The sequence below is a fragment of the Apium graveolens genome, chromosome 9 (assembly GCF_009905375.1).
Source record: "Apium graveolens cultivar Ventura chromosome 9, ASM990537v1, whole genome shotgun sequence".
Lineage (NCBI taxonomy): Eukaryota > Viridiplantae > Streptophyta > Magnoliopsida > Apiales > Apiaceae > Apium > Apium graveolens.
Window position 1 is genome coordinate 97,755,895 of NC_133655.1, and position 17,026 is coordinate 97,772,920.

Below are 17,026 nucleotides of genomic sequence, written 5' to 3' on the forward strand. Positions count from 1 at the left end.
GACTGTGATTGCTTGTTTCTTTAGAAAAAACTTTCTAAGTAACAAATAATTTTTTGGTCCGGGTTCAAGTTTGGCTCCGGACTGTAATTGTTTGTTCCCTTAGAAAAATAATTCTAAGTATGAACTCTGCTTCTAGTCCGGGTTTCAGAATGATTCCGTACTATGGTTGCTTTTGCCTTAGAAAAAATTTTCAAGTATGAAATTTGTTATTAGTCCGAATTTAAGAATGATTCCGGAATACGGCTGCTTTTGCCGTAGAAAATATTTCTAAGTTATAAATAATGTGCTATTCCGGGTTCAGGTATGGCTCTGAACTGATATTTCTTTTTTCCTTAAAGAAAAGTTCTGAGTAAAAATAATGTGCTAGTCCGGGTTCAAGTATGGCCCCGAGTTGTGATTGCTTGTTTCCTTAGAAAATATTTCTAAGTGACAAATGATGCACTTGTCCAGGTTCAGGTGTGACCCCGAACTGTGATTGCTTGTATCCTTAGAAAAATATTTCTAAGTAACAATTGATGTGTTGGTCTGGGTTCAGGTATGGCCCTAGACTGTGATTTCTTGTAAAAAATTGCTAAGTAAAATTAGAAATGCTTTTCATTGATTTCAAATTTGCTTCATGCTAGATATTGAGTAATAATATGGTTTCTTGTCATAGGCTACAAATTTTTTATTGCTGTTGTATTTTCTTTGCTACTGGTAATACTTTCTGAGTCTAAGTCCATGCTAGGTGTTGGGAATTTCGGAGTCATCCATATTTATTAGCTTGTAAGTTTCTAGTCTTAGGACTTTCTTCACCTTGTATGGTCCTTCCCATTTAGGCACTAGCTTGCCAGTGTTTGTAGGATCTGAGGCCTCTGTGTCTCGAAGTACCAAGTCTTGAACTTGAAAGTTTTTGACCCTCGACTTCTTGCTGAAGTGTTCTTTTATTTTCTCATAATTCTACATTGCTACAGCTTGGTCCCGGACTTTGTCATTAGCTCCATATTTGTTCCGAGTCCTTCTTCGTTAGCTATTTCGTTGAAGTTTATCGCTTTGTGAGAAGGAATTTCTCCTGTGCTTGTCCGGGGGCTGGTCCTGTAGGACCACAACACACTTGGCAATTCTTTTGGCCATTTTCTCTTGCTCTCTCTGAGTCTCTTCTCAATGCCTCGGAGCAGGATTCTGTTTGTGACCTCTACTTGACCATTCCCTTAAGGATATGCTACTGATAACTTTTTGTGCTTGATCCCGCCCCCTGGAGGTAGGATCTGAATTCTCATCCGACGAGCTGTGGCCCATTTTCTGATACTAGGACTCTTGGGATCCCGAACCTTATCAAAATGTTGTCCATAAACTTTATGCAGTCTTGATGGTTGATTGTCCTCATTGCTTTTGCTTCCACCCTCCACTCGTTTAGTCATGTAATCAATTAAAACCAACAAGTATCTGATATCTCCTTTTTTCCAAGGGAAATGGTCCCATAATGTCTATACCCCAAACAACAAAGGGGATCGGAGACATGACTGAGGATGGTAGGACTGGGCCCATCCGAGATACATTACTGAAGAGTTGGCATTCCTTGCATTTTTTCACGAACTCTACCGCATCCTAGTGAATGGTTGGCCAGTAGTAGTCTTGTCTTATAATCTTGTAAGCCAAGACTTTTGCACACATGTGATCTCCGCATATCCCTTCATGGACTTCCATTAAACAATACTTAGCTTCTGCCGAGCTGACGTATTTCAGGATAGGGGAGGAGAAGGTTCAACGATATAGTAGTCCTTCTTCAAGAAAGAACTTGGCTGCTTTGGCTTTTAATCTTTGATATGTTCCTTTGTCTTCTTGGAGCTCCCCTTTTTCCAAGTAATTGATAAAATGAGTCATCCAGTTCTGGTTGTCGTCAATCTCTAATACTTCTTCGGTTTTGATTTATGGCTTTTGCAATTCTTCAAAGTAAACTGAGCAGTCCGGATCTGATGATTTCTGGACCAGCTTGGACAGGGTATCAACCTTTTCATTTTCTTCTCGACATATTTACAGGACTTGGTGTCTTGGGATTGATGCTAAGTAGCTTTGAACTAGGGCCTGTTACTTTGGCAGGATTGGGTTTTTTGCTATATATTCCCCATTTGTTTGCTTGACCACTATCCGGGAGTCACTGTAGATGTTTAATTCCTGGACCCTAAGAGTCCTAGAGAGCTTCAGTCCTGTAATTAATGCCTCATACTGCACCTGGTTATTTATTGTCAGAAAGCTGAAGGATATAGTTGTGTGTATCTCGAAGCCATCAGGGCTCTTTAGAATGAGGCTGGCTCCCGATCTTTCACTTGTTGATGATCTATCGACTTTCAAGGTCTAGGCTCCTGGGTTTGTGTCTTGATTGCTCTCCATGTATATGCTCATAGGTTCTGGTTTTGCCTCCGGAAAGTTGCATTCAATTATAAAATCAGCAAGTGCTTAAGTTTTGATGGCAATCATGGGAATGAAACTTAGATTGAACTAACTTAATTCCATATCCCAATTAACAAGCCTTCCCGAGACATCTGGTTTGTGAATTATTTTCCTCAATGGATGGTTTGTGACTACCCTGATCTCTCTTCCTTGAAAGTAGTGTCTGATTTTTCTTAATGTCGTGACCAAGGCAAAGGAAAACTTTTCTAGACTTGGGTACCTGATCTCCGCATCATTGAGTACTTGGCTTATATAGTAAATCGGTTGATGTATTCCATTCTCTTCCTGGATAAGGTCTTTCCCAATTACTAAGGCTCCGGCTGACAAGTAGAGGTATAGTGGTTCTCCGGGTTGTTCCTTAGTTAGGACTGGTGGCTGAGAGAGATAAGTCTTGATTTTTTCAAATGCTTTCTGGCACTCTGGACTCCAGTTAACTTCTTTCTTGTTGTTGGCTCATTTGAGTAGATCAAAGAAGGGTAAGCACCTTTCTGGCTAACTTTGAGACAAATATTCTAAGTATTGCTAGTGATCCTGCTAGCTTCTGCACATCCTATGGGTCCCATGAGTCTTCATCTCTTGGATTTCTTTTATTTTCTCCAGATTTTCTTCAATCCCTCGGTTGTTAATCATGAACCCCAAGAACTTTCATGCTCCAACTCCGAAGGTACATTTCTCCAAATTCAGCTTGAGTTCATGCTTCCTTAGGTTAACAAATCATTCTCTCATATCTTCAATGTGTCCTGGGATTGTTGTTAACTTTGCAATCATATCGTCGATGTAGGACTCCAAGTTTTTTCCGATTTGGGAATTGAATATCTTGTTCATTGCTCTTTGGTAGGTGGATCCTGTGTTCATCAACTCGAACGGTAACATTACATAAGCGTAGATCGCTCTGTGAGTTATGAATGTTGTCTTTGGTATGTCCTCCGGGTTCATCTTGATCTAGTTGTACCCAAAGAAGGCTTCCATGAAACTTATCATGATGTGTCCGGAAGTGGCATCTATCAGTTGATCAATGTTGGGCAGAGGTTAAGGGTCCTTTGGGCATGCATCATTCATGTCGGTATAGTCGACACACATTCTCTATTTTCTGTTTGACTTCTTCATCATGACCACATTAGCCAGCCACTCCGAGTACTTAATTTCACGTATTATTCCCGCTTTGAAAACTTCTCAACTTCTCATCTATTGCCCTTTGCCTCTTCAGGGCAAAGTTCCTTCTTTTTTGCTTGACCGGATTTCTGTTTGGGTTGACATCCAATCTGTGCATTGCTATGGACTCGTGCAACCCGGTAATGTCTCTTGGACTCTAGGAAAACACATCTCTGTAATCCCAGAGTAAGGATACCAGTTCTTCCCTAAATGCTGCTGCGAGTCCGGATCCAATTTTCACCTTCTTGGTAGGACTGATTTTATCAATTAGAATTTCTTCTGTTTCTACTACGGCCTCGATTTTTGCTTGGTCCTGGGTCGAGATCATTTGATGGATCCGGGCTTCGGCATTCTTCTTTAAGTAAGTATGAGCCTGTGCTGACTTTTTTTTTGATTTCTTGCATCATAGTATTGGCCTAGTCTAGGACTGGGCTTGCTTCAGTAACTACCATGACTTGGTTGCTTCCCAGTTCTTCTGGGCTTGGTTTGGTTGCTTTTGGATCCGGGTTGGATTCAATGACTTGCACTTCTTTTCCGGTTTCTTCACTTGAGCGAGGGCGGTGTTTCTTGGTACTTTGTTATTTGCGAAGAACTGTTGCCTTCCTCTTATTGTCCTGGTGGGTCTCCGCCATTACCAAAGCTTGACTATAGCATCTCTCAGCTACTTCATAGTCTCCTTTTACTTCACTGACTCTAGTCGGGGTTGGGACCTTGATTTTGAGGTGGAAGATTGAAGTTATTGCTTGCATCCTTGTTAGAGCCAGGCGCCCATTTATGCCATTATAAGATGAAGGAGTATTGATGACATTGAATTTGATGACGTGAGTGACTTGGTTGAAGCAGTTCCAAATAGGACTGATAAGTACAGGGTCCCTTGGATCGGGACTAAGTTGTTCCTGAACCCATAGAATGGGTATTTTCGAAATTCATTTGAGTGGACACTCCCTAGCTGCATTTGATCAACAGTATGCTTGAAGAGAATATTGACCGAAGAGCCATTGTCAATTAGCATTCTCCTAAGTTCATTGTCAAAAATATCCAGAGTTACGACTAAGGCTTCATTATGATTAGGATTGACTCCTTCATAGTCTTTCCTGCTGAAATATATTACCATCTACGGGAATGATTGGACGGAGAGTACCTCTTCCCCTGAGTTCGGGCTCCGTGGTGGGGAGTAGGAGCCTCCTAGGACCACATCCCCTACATTCTTTCCTTTCTTTAGTCCTTTCACTCTTTGGTTGTTGTCCCGGGCTAAGTACTTGTTCAGGTCTCCTTTCTTGACTTGCTCTTCGATGAATTACTTGAGGGATATGTAATTTTCTGTCTTGTGGCCATGTGTTTCATGATAGTCGCAGTGCCTGTTGTATGGTCTGCTTTCCGGAGGAGTCTGCATTGGCTTTGGAGGGTAATATAATAGCTTAACTTTTATTTCCTTCAGGATTTCCTCTCGGTTCCTGTTTAGGGGAGTCCAGTCCGGCTCCTGCTTTGGCTCCCGGGACTGCTTGGCTGGTCCCGGGGCACTCTTGGACTCCATCCTAGGAAAAAGTCTTTGGAATATAGGAGTGGTCTATCTTTCCTGATTCTGCTGGCTTTGCTTGAATTTTTCGTCTTGATGGTAACCCCCTTTCAGTCGGTCATTAGAGTTCTTGCTCCTAGATCCCCTACTTCGGGTCATCCTCATAGCTTAGAGCATATCAGTTTCTTTGATGAATCTGGCGGCCATAGAGTAAGCTACCGCCAGACTCTAGGGCTCCTTGTTAATCAGTTCTACAATGTACCTTTCATTATGCTCAGGGTCTAAGTTTCTCCTGAAGATGCTCAGAGCCTCTCTCTCGTCCAAGTTTGAGATCTTATTGATAGCTTCCTGGAAACGTCTCATGTAAGCTGAGAGAGATTCGTTGTCATATTGTCGGATGGTTTCTAGGTGATAAATGTGTAGCTTGTGTGTCTTGTTTGCTCGAAACCTCCTAAGAAAGGCTCCGCGGAACTCCTTCTAGCTACCGATGCTTCGGGAGGGTATCCAGCTAAACCACCTGTGGGCCCTTACCTTATGAGCCGATGTGAAGAACCTGGAATTTGTCAAGTCATTGTAGTAGTATATCTGTACAATCTGCTCAAAATAATTCAAGTGTTCTTCTAGGTCTCCCAAACCATCAAAAGAATCAAAATTATAGTGCTTCAGGTCCCTCTGTCGCGGGATAGCATCCAAGGAGTGGCTGAAAGGTGTCAGAGTTTTCCCAACTTTCATTCCAGAGTCTCTGTCCATCTTCCTTTGTAGTTCATAGATCATATCTTTGAGGTCATTTTGCTTCTCCTCATCATCATCAGAAATGACCTCGGGGGTGGGTTCCCTCCGGGTCCTCTTGGTCCGGGACTTGGCCATGAGCTTCTCTTCTTATAGTTGCATTCTTTTTCAAATCTTCAGTTCCAGCTTTGCTTATTGTCGTGATCTTTTTGGTTCTTCTTCCCTTTAGCTTCTATGCGGTCAAAGACAGATCTCCAGAATTGCTGGGAGTCCAAGAACTCTTTCGGTTCCTCCTCTAGTTCGGCTTCCTCTTGAACATGGGCTTGCTCTTGCCTATAGAGCCGGATTGCTTCTGCTAGCTGTTAAGTGGCATTTATATCCACTTAGAACGCTCTATAAAGGTTTGAATTGGTGTTTTGTACTTAAGTTATTTGTGTATTTGATGTATTATTGTAGTGTTTTACATTTCAGGGCATAGTCGGAAGCAGGAAGGGTTTTATAATATTTTAATGCTTGGAATGGTGTTAGGAAGGTGCCTTGGATGAATGCTAGTTGATCCCCATCAAAAACCAGCAAAGAAAACAAAGTTCAGAATTTTTTTCCAATAGGTCAGCGCGCCCGCGCTGTGTTAGCGCGCGCCCGCGCTGTGTTAGCGCGCACCTGCGCTGTGTTAGCGCGCGCCCGTGCCAGTTTGTCAGAAGGATAGCGCGCCCGCGCGAGGCCGAAGCTGAAGAATCCTTTTTGAACTAGAAGATTGATTTTATGGACTTATCTTCTGATTGGGCTGCTATATAATGACTTTTTGAAGACGTTTTTCATAACGGAGACTAAGGAGAAGACGGCGAGAAGACCTAGGAGCACAAATACAACAAAGGAGAAGAAAAGCTTGTTTATACTTGTGGTTCTTTAATTGAGTTGTAATCTTGGATGCTAGTTTTCTTGTTTGTTGAACCTAATACTCTTGTTTAACGTACTTTGATTATTATTCAGTTTATAAGGACTTTGTATATTATACCAAGCTTTCATCGGAACCCACGGTGATGATGAGTTCGGTTATGGGCTAATCGTTATCGTGGGATTCTAATGGATTTACTTATGGATTTCAATAGTTAATTTATTTCGATACTTTAGTCTGTGATGATTGTATGATATCCTAGTATTGGTTGTGCTTATTCGTCTTATGAGCGTCGCGAACTTATAAGATAGCGTGTTAATCTCTATTGAAGCAAAAGTGAATATAAGGGTTTAGAACTTACCATGATAGCATAGGTTTATGTATTTGATATGCATGATTCGTAGGTAATTTTAATCATCTTACTTGCCCTATTTAATCATGATAGATAACTTGTGCATTAAACCGTTATGTTGTCAAATTCTATAGACTTATAGGGTCTCAATATAATTGGTGTCTATTCAGCTTCTATCTCTTTTATGGATGTCTGGTAATGGGTATTCGTACAATGAAAGTTGGCGTTTACTAGTTTCGTGTTATCTGATTAGTGTCATCACCATTGTATGCTAAGGTTAAGAACAAAAAGGCTATTGAATGAAGTATTTATGAAATTAGAATCCCATGTTTGTGTTATATAAGTAAATCAACCTTAATTCTCTTAGCTAATATTAGTTAGTATAATCTCGTAGTTATAAAAAATCTCAACTTGTTATCATATTAGCATTGAATAATAACCATACCATTATTGCATAAGTGCATAAAAAGAGTCTATGTGGGAACGAACTAGAAATTATTCTATATTACTTGAGAATGTGTATACTTGGGTGTAAATTAGTGCATGTTTTCATCCTAACAAGTTTTTGGCACCGCTGCCGGGGACTTGTGGTTTACTTTTAGTTTAAGTGCTTGACATCAGTGGTCGTTAAAGTTCACTGACTCGGATATTTTGCTTACTTGTTTGTTTGTTGCTTTTTCAGGTACTCTAAAGAGCGTGTATGCTAACGCGTTCTCGATCTCAAAAGAGAACACTAGATAAAGCTGAGGAAGTAGTGGAAGAAGTTCTTGTTGAGGAGAAAGTTGAAGAAGAAGCTCTTATTGCAATGGGACAACCGAAAGCGAATACGAAAGCTTTGATGGATTACTCTCAACCAAAGATCAATAATATTCAGTCTAGCATTGTCAGACCAGCCATCGCAACTAACACTTTTAAAATCAAGGCTAGCACAATTCAGATGGTGCATAACTCGGTTCAGTTTGGGGGTTCTCTGACGGAAGATCCCAATATGCATATTAGAGATTTCATCGAGATCTGTGACACTTTCAAATTCAACAATGTGTCTGAAAATGCTAGAAAACTAAGGCTTTTCCCATTCTCTCTGAGGGATAAAGCTAATTGTTGGTTGCATTCTCTACCACCAGACTCTATCACTAAATGGGAAGATCTTGCTCAAAAGTTTCTTCTAAGTTATTTCCTATGGCGAAGACCGCTGTAATCAGGAATGCTCTTACTCAATTTGCGCAGCAATTAGGAGAGTCTTTGTGTGAAGCTTGGGATCCTTATAAGGACATGCTTAGAAAGTGTCCTCGTCATGGGATGCCTGACTAGATGATTATCAACTGCTTTTATAATGGCTTGGGAGCACAGTCTAGACCCATGCTCAATGGAGCATCAGGTGGAGCCTTATGGGCGTAGAGCTATGATAAAGCTTATGAGTTTATTGAACTGATGGCTGCTAATGAATACCAGAACCCTTCTTAGAGACTAAATCAAGGCAAAGTAGTAGGAATTTTAGAGGTGGATGCAGCTACTGCTATAACTACTCAGCTTAAGGCTTTGATGATGAAGGTGGATTCTTTGGCTAATTATAGAGTTAATCAGATCACTAGTGTCAGTGAGCTTTTTGCTAGTACGCATGAGACAAAGCAGTGTGTTATATCTAGTGAATTAGCTTAGTTCGCGAGCAACTTTCAGAGGTCGCAGCACCCAGTTCCAGCCACCTATCATCCCAATAACCGCAATCATCCTAACTTTAGCTGGAGCAACACTCAGAATATGGTTCAATAGCTTTATCAATAGTATAAAACAAAGCAGTATAACCCTCCCGGTTTTCAACAACCGTAATATGATCCAAGACAACAATTCCAACTTCCGCAGTTACCCCATGGAGGTACAAGTCAAGCTAATGAAAAATCTAAATTGGAGAAGTTGAGGCTCATGTGCAAGAGCCAAACGGTTTCTATTAAGACCTTGCAGAATTAAATTTGGCAGATTGTCAATGCCTTGCTGAATTGTCAACCGGGTACTTTACCTAGTGACATAGAAGTTCCAGGCAAGAAGGATGCAAAAGAGCATGTTAAGGCAATTACATTAAGGTCTGGAAGGGTTGCAAGCCAAGAAAAAGCTCAAGTTTCAGAATCTGAAGATGTGGCTGAAGATGATGTGTAGAAGGAAGCAGAAGTGGAACCAAGGAAGAAAACTGTGGAACACACTCCTCCAGAGGGTAATATATGGGAGAAACAGTTCTATCCTCCACCTCATTTTCCTAAGAGGCTGCAGAAGCAAAAATTGGATAAACAGTTTGCAAAGTTTCTGGAGGTGTTCAAGAAACTTCATATCAACATACCTTTCGCTGAAGCTCGATGACTTAGAGACCGTTGCTCTAATGGAGGAATGCAGTGTTGAGCTGCAATAGAAGTTGCCTCTGAAGCTTAAAGTTCTTGGAAGCTTCAATATTCCTCGCACCATTGGAAACTTTTCGTTCGACAAATGTTTATGTGATTTGGGAGCTAGCATCAATCTGATGCCTTTTTCTGTCTTCAAGAAGTTGGATTTACCTGATCCGAAGCCTACTTATATGTCCTTGCAGTTGGTCGATCGTTCCATTACATATCCTCAAGGCATTGTGGAGGATATCTTGGTCAAGGTGGACAAACTCATTTTTCCTGATGATTTTGTAATTCTTGATTTCGAGGAGGATAAAAAGATTCCCGTAATCTCGGGAAGACCATTCTTGGATACTGGCTGAACCTGGATAGATGTGTAGAAGGGTGAGCTCACTATGCGAGTGCTGGATCAAGATATGTCTTTCAATGTATTCAATGCCATGAAATTCCATGCTGATAACGAGGAGTTCTAAAAAGTGGAATTGGTCGATTATGTGGTTACTTCATAACTTGATCAAATGCTAAAGTCTGATACCTTAGAGAAGGCCTTGTTGGAGAATTCAGATGGTGAAGATGATGAAGGTGATGAGCAGTTGCAGTATTTGAATGCTTCTCTTGGGAAGTGAAGGCTGTATATGCCATTTGAATCTCTTGGAATGTCAGAACTGAAAAATGCCGAGGGGCGTCTCAAGCCATCTATCGAGCTCCTATACTCGAGCTTAAATCATTGCCTGAGCACTTGAGGTATGCTTTTTTGGATGATGCATCTACTTTGCCTGTAATTATTGCATCCAACCTTTCAGGTAGTGATGAGGAAAAGCTCTTGAGAATTCTGAGAGAGTTCAAATTGACAATTGGATGGATTATAGCAGATATCAAGGGAATCAGCCTTTCTTATTGCATGCATAAAATTATGCTAGAGGAATGTAGCAAGCCGACTGTTGAGTAATAGAGGAGGCTAAATCCGATAATGAAAGCGGTTGTGAAAAAGGAAATTCTCAAGTGGCTAGATGCTGGGATCATTTATCCCGTTTTATTGACAGTTCTTGGGTGAGCCCAGTTCAATGTTTGCCGAAAAAGGGAGGCATAACAATTGTTGCTAATGAGAAGAATGAGCTCATTCCTACTTGAACAGTCATGGGGTGGAGAGTTTGCATGGATTATAGGACGCTGAACAAGGCCATGAGGAAGGATCACTTTCCTCTTCCTTTTATCGATCCGATACTTGACAGGTTGGATGGGCATGAGTACTACTGTCTTCTGGATGGCTATTCAGGTTATAATCAGATTTGCATCACTCAAGAGGATCAGGAAAAGACTAACTTCACTTGTCCATTCGGTACTATTGCCTTCAGAATAGTTTCTTTTGGGTTGTGTGGTGCACCTGCCACATTTCAGAGATGCATGATGGCTACCTTCTCTGACATGATTGGTCAGAATGTGGAGGTGTTCATGGATGATTTTTCTTGTATTCGGGGATTCTTTCAACGAGTGCTTACAGAATCTTGGCGCAGTTCTTAAAAGGTGTGTTGAGACCAATCTGGTTCTCAACTGGGAGAAATATCACTTTATGGTGCAATAGGGCATTATTCTTGGGCACAAGGTCTCTAGTAATGGTCTTGAGGTGGATAAAGTCAAGGTGGGGGTCATCGAAAACCTACCTCTACTAATTTCTGTTAAGGGAGTCCGAAGCTTTCTTGGTCATATGGGTTTCTGTAAGCGGTTCATTAAAGACTTCTCTAAAATCTTTAAACTGTTGTGCAATCTTTAAGAGAAAGATGTCCCTTTTAAGTTTAATGATGAGTGTCGAGCTGCTTTTAAGAGCTTAAAGAAGAATTTGATCACGGCACCTGTCATAACCCCACCTGATTGGAAAGAGCCTTTTAAAATGATGTGCGATGCAAGTGACTATGTTCTTGGAGCAGTGCTTGGACAAAGGAAGAACAACGTATTTCATGTGGTCTACTATTCTATTAAGACCCTCAATGGTGCTGAACTGAACTATACTACTACTGAGAAAGAACTCTTAGCCATTGTCTATAGGTTTGAGAAGTTTCGGTCTTATTTGCTTGGGACAAAGGTGACAGTTTTCATTGATCACACTGCTATTTGCTATCTTGTCTCGAAGAAGGACTCGAAGCCTAGACTGATTCGATGGGTTCTTTTACTTTAGGAATTTGAGTTGGAGATCAAGGATAGGAAAGGTACTGAGAATCAAGTCGCTAATCATCTCTCTCAGTTAGAAGATCCTAGTACAGCTTCACAGGATAAGACATTGATTAATGAGTCTTTTCCCGATGAGCAGTTATTTGGGGTGTAAGAGGATGAACCGTGGTTCGCAGACATTGTGAACTACCTTGTGAGCAACATTATGCCTCCAGACTTGTCTTTTGCTCGAAGGAAGAAGTTTCTTCATGAGGTGAAGTGGTACATGTGGGATGAACCATTTCTGTTCAGGCAAGGAGCTGACCAAATCATTAGAAGATGTATTTTGTACAGCGAGACAGAGGGTATCTTGCGAGACTGTCATTCGACTCTTTATGGAGGCCATTATGGTGGAGAGAAGATAACAACTTGTATCCTTCAAGCAGGATTCTTCTGGCCTACATTATTTAAGGATGCGCATCGGTTCATTTTGAAGTGTGATCGCTGCCAGCGTGTTGGTAATATGTCTAACAGGGATGTGATGCCTCTAAATGTGCTTCTCGAGGTTGAGGTCTTCGATGTTTGGGGAATTGACTTCATGGGGCCATTTGTCTCATCTTGCAAGAATCAGTATATCTTGTTGGCAGTTGATTATGTGTCAAAATGGGTGGAAGTCAAGGCTTTGCCAATGAATGATGCAAAGGTATTGCTTAATTTTCTTCACAAGTAGATTTTTACAAGATTTGAAACTCCAAGAGTCATAATCAGTGACGAGGGATCGTATTTTGCAATCGCTAGTTCACTGCTATGATGCAACAATATAATGTGAATCATTGCATTGCTACAGCCTACCATCCTTAGACTAATGGTCAAGCTGAGGTGTCTAACAGAGAGATCAAGCATATTCTAGAGAAAGTTATGTGTTCATCGAGGAAGGATTGGTCTTTGAAGCTGGATGGAGCTGTTTGGGTGTATCGAACAACATACAAGACTCCATTAGGCATGTCTCCATTTCAATTGGTTTATGGTAAGGGATGTCATTTGCTTCTGGAGCCAGAGTACAAAGCATAATGGAATTTGAAGAAGCTGAACCTCGATTTGTATACAGCTGGTAAGATAAGGATGCTTCAATTGAATGAACTCGATGAGTTTCGGCTTCAAGCGTATGAGAACAATAAAATATATAAGGAAAAAGTGAAGAGGTGACACGATACGGGTCTAGTTCTCAAATCATTTGTGTCGGGGTAAAAAGTTCTTTTATTCAACTCCCGTCTCCGTCTTTTTCCTGGAAAGTTGAAGTCGAGGTGGTTAGGGTCGTTTGTTATCAAAACTGTGTCTCCACATGAAGCGGTGGAGATTTTTGAGAATGATCCAGGCCAAGCGTTCAAGGTGAATAGACAGAGGTTGAAGCATTACTATAGGAATATGACAAACCGTGATATGGTTAGTGCCATTTTATTGTCCACTTGATCTCGGAATACAACGTCTAGCTAGCGACGTAAACCAAACGCTTTTTGGGAGGCAACCTAAGCTTGTTGTACATTAGTAGGAGTTAGAAGAAAGAAAAAGCAAGAAGAAAACACAAAAAAAGCAAAAAAGCAAAAAACAATGGGGCAGTTTTGGTAGAAGCACGGCGGGCCCGCGTTGCCAAGCGGGGCGGCCGCGCTAAAATTCCAGAGAGTGTGCACGCCCGCGCTGGTATGCAAGGCAGCCACGCTGGTTTAACAGTAGCACGGCGCGCCCGCGTTTCCAGATAGGGCGGCTGCGCTAGGTCCCTGTAACCGAAAAAATTTTAAATAGCAGAAAAATACACACAAATACAAAATCACCCGGATTTTGATCTTCCACTACCCTAATTCTACTCCAAATCAATTTCTAAACCTACCATTACCCCCATTAACCCACAATCACAAACCACTTCTAATTCTAAACCCTAATCTTTATATATACACACACAATTACATACACCCATCCCCACCACATTCATAATTCTCAAACAAATAAATCTCTCTATACACTTTATTATTCTCTCTTATACTAATTCAATGGCACCCAAGAGACAAAGAACCCAAGTTAGCAGCAGCACCACCGATTCGTCGAGTGTTGGAGGTGTGAGGCCGAGGTTTAATACTCCGGTGGCTGAAGCGGAGTATACGAGGCTGCTATCAAAGCCCATAGCCAAGGAGCGAGGTTTTCTGCCATCGGGGAGAGATGGTAAGTTTCTTTAGATGATTATGGAGATGGGTTGTATTGCTTTTTTTGAGGCACCCGTTGTTGTGCCCATGAGTGTAGTTCGCGAGTTTAACGCGAATGCGAAGGCGGATAAGAACGGGTACTCCGTGGTTCGGGGTTTGACGGTGGATTATACTGTGGATGCGATTCGGAGGGTGATTAACCAGCCCGAGAGACAGCCGGGTCAGGAGAATTGGGTGACGAAGACGGGGGAAGATTTTGACTTGGACATGATTGTTGCTACTCTTTGCGCTCCCGACACTCACTGGAAGTTCAAGCAGGGGTCGAACGAGTATGCTACTTTCCCTGCATCTTTCATGAACAGGTATGCCCGTGTATGGAACTCTTTTATTTGTGCTAACATTAAACCTTCATCACATGTGCATGATGTTACGGTGGACCGGGCAAAGCTGTTGTGGGGTATTCCGCAGGGTGATTATGTGGACTCGGGGTCCATTATTTTTTAAGGGATTTTGAGGTTTCTGCGAGGGAGCACTACAGGTTCTATTTCGTATGTGTGTGGTAGTTGGAGTTCATTGGCCCGCACACGAGCAGCTGCAGTTGCCTAGTGCCCCGATTGATAGTTCGACGATAGCAGTGATTGTGATGACTGAGAATTTTGCGACGTAATTAAGTCAATAAAGTATGCTTTATGTGATGTGATTATAATTATGTGACTAAGTGCTGATTAATTGTCTTTTCTGTATATTAGAATATAGGAGCGTAAATAAAAGCATTCCAATTTAAAGAGTCAGCTTAGGAGTTAAGCTGTGTTATCAGGTCGTCAGGTAGAACGGAACCCGTCCTAATAAGGAGTTAAAAAAAATATAAAATGTGAATTATGTGTGATTGAATGAAATGAATATGTAAATAAAGTATTTCTTCCTCAGTGACGTGTCGGTCGATAATGATAATGAGAAGCGTAATCGAAACGCTGAGCGTCGGGCCGTCAGGCTTAACGTGACCCGATACACGTAGAAAAGGATAACGATTAAAGAAGGTCAAATTCTCTGATCAGACCTGAGTTGTTATGTGTTCGTATATGTGTAATTACTGGTCTGTGTGCATGACTATGTGCTCTGTGACATTTTTTTATGAATTTAAAGGAATTATTTGATTTAAATAAAGGTGTATTTAACCTTCATGCATTTTTATAAAATTATCCGAGTAAGATAAAAACATGGGATTTATTTTTTTATCTTCATAGTAGTCCTAGAGACTTTTTAAAAATGATGAATGGATTTATTTGGTGGTAATTGCATTTTAATTGATTTTTATGTGGAAAAATATTATTATTAAGGCGAGCTTGCGTAATTCATATAAAATCAACCGTTCGCTGAAAAGTTTATTATGAGTAATGGTTGGAAAGCTAATTTTGAGATCTACGTATTAAAATTTGTCACTTGTAATAACTTTCGACTTTCCGAGATAGATATATTTTATAATTGATTTTTATTACATTTAAGTAAAAAGAAAGGATCAAATAAGCATAAAAGGGATTTAGTAGATTACTAAATTGCCCTTGTCTTTGATAGTTTATAAACCCATCCCCCCCCTTTTTTTTCTTTTCTTTCCCGTGCACCCCATTCTCCCCTTCTCTCTTTCTTTTTCTTTTACTCCCTCTCGGTTACTCTCTCTTTCTCGGCTCCCTCCATCTCTCTTCTCTTTTTCTTGCATGCAATACCTAATCTTTACTTAAACTCAAAGATATTGCTCTCTATAGTTTCTATTTTCGGTATACTTCTCAAATTCCATTTGTATGTAAGTATTTGTGTAAGTGTTTTGGTGAAGATCTCTATGGTTGTGTTCAAGGAAATTGATTTCTTGATACAAAACTATAAGAGTAAATTCAAGAGGATTATGTGGTTTAAAACTCAAGAGGAGACCCGTTGTGGGCTCTCTTAAGTTCGACCACCACCGGCTATGATCTAAGGAGAGCCGGTGGAACTTTAATGATGTGTTAATATGAATTTTAAGCCTTGCATGTTTGGTTTTTGAAAGATCAAAAGAGTTTTTGGTATTTCTTTTAAAACTTGAGTATGTGATTGAAAATGGATTTGTTTTTATTATTGGTGTGTGTGTAAGTCGTTTGATGATTACGAAATCAAAATTTAAGGTTTGTATATTGGGTTATAATTCGGCTTTGTGCTAATTAGAAAGGGAATCAGATTTGATGATTTGATCTTAGTGTAAACTAAGCATATTTAGTATATAAAGTAATTACATGTTAGTTTTAAAGAAGAACAAGTAGTGCATGTCATTGTTTGATCCTTGGAGAGTGTAAATCATGATTTAGCCGAATGCAAATGAGTTTAGATAAGATTAGTTTGATGATTAAGTGAATGCATGCATGTTGAATTAAATGATTTGATTAGGGTTGGAGTCATTAGGTGATGCTTGGTGTTGAGTTTCGGAAATCTTGATAAAAATGAATTGGATGACTAAGTTAAGGTTTAAAACAAGTTGGGAATGTAATCTAAGACTTTGCATGTCAAAAATTGATCATTGCATGCATGATTATTGGAAAACCCGAATGGGTCATATGGTTAAAAAGAGAATTAAGAGTATTTTTGCTAAATATCTTAGTGGCTAGTGAGAACTTGATTGCATGGCAATGATTGGATGGTGTTTGTGTTCGAATTTTGATAATTAAAAGAAGGTGTTGATTTTCGATTCTATTGTGATTATGATTCAGATTTTTGATTGAAAATGATGAAGTTTAATTGCGTAAATGACTCTTGTGATTTGCATTATTATATGAGATTGAAATTGAGTATACGTGGTTGTGTTTTACGTGTATGGCCGAATGGTATATAAGTATAAAAGCGACTGATTTGGTTTCAATACCTTGCTAAGTGATTGCATGTGAAATCCTAGGAGATATGTGATTCATTTGTGTGATTGGTTGTTGTTATGGTTCGAATTAAGGAATAAAAGAAAAAGGGAACTAAATGGTTTTTTATTAAAGAACTATAAATGACAGTTATGGTCGCAAAAGGTTTAGTTGTGAATAAATCATGTACTCGTAAGAGTTATATTGGTGTGATTTGAGAAATAGTTCAGGTTAAGCAAGTACGCGTTGATCGATAAGTATATAAAGATATAAAGGTTACGAGAAAGGAATGTGTTATGTGCTATGTGCTTATGTGTATAAGCTATACTCTTATATTTGAGTCAAGAGTATAATCGAGCTATCATAATTGAGT

The 17,026-nt window shown here is 40.1% G+C and overlaps 1 non-coding gene across 1 annotated transcript; it reads right to left on the reverse strand.

Moving 5' to 3' along the window:
* Positions 1-8,268: 8,268 nt before the first annotated feature.
* Positions 8,269-8,375, reverse strand: LOC141687579 (small nucleolar RNA R71). Its single transcript, XR_012561073.1, has one exon. It is a non-coding gene; the product is annotated as a small nucleolar RNA R71 (small nucleolar RNA).
* Positions 8,376-17,026: the final 8,651 nt, after the last annotated feature.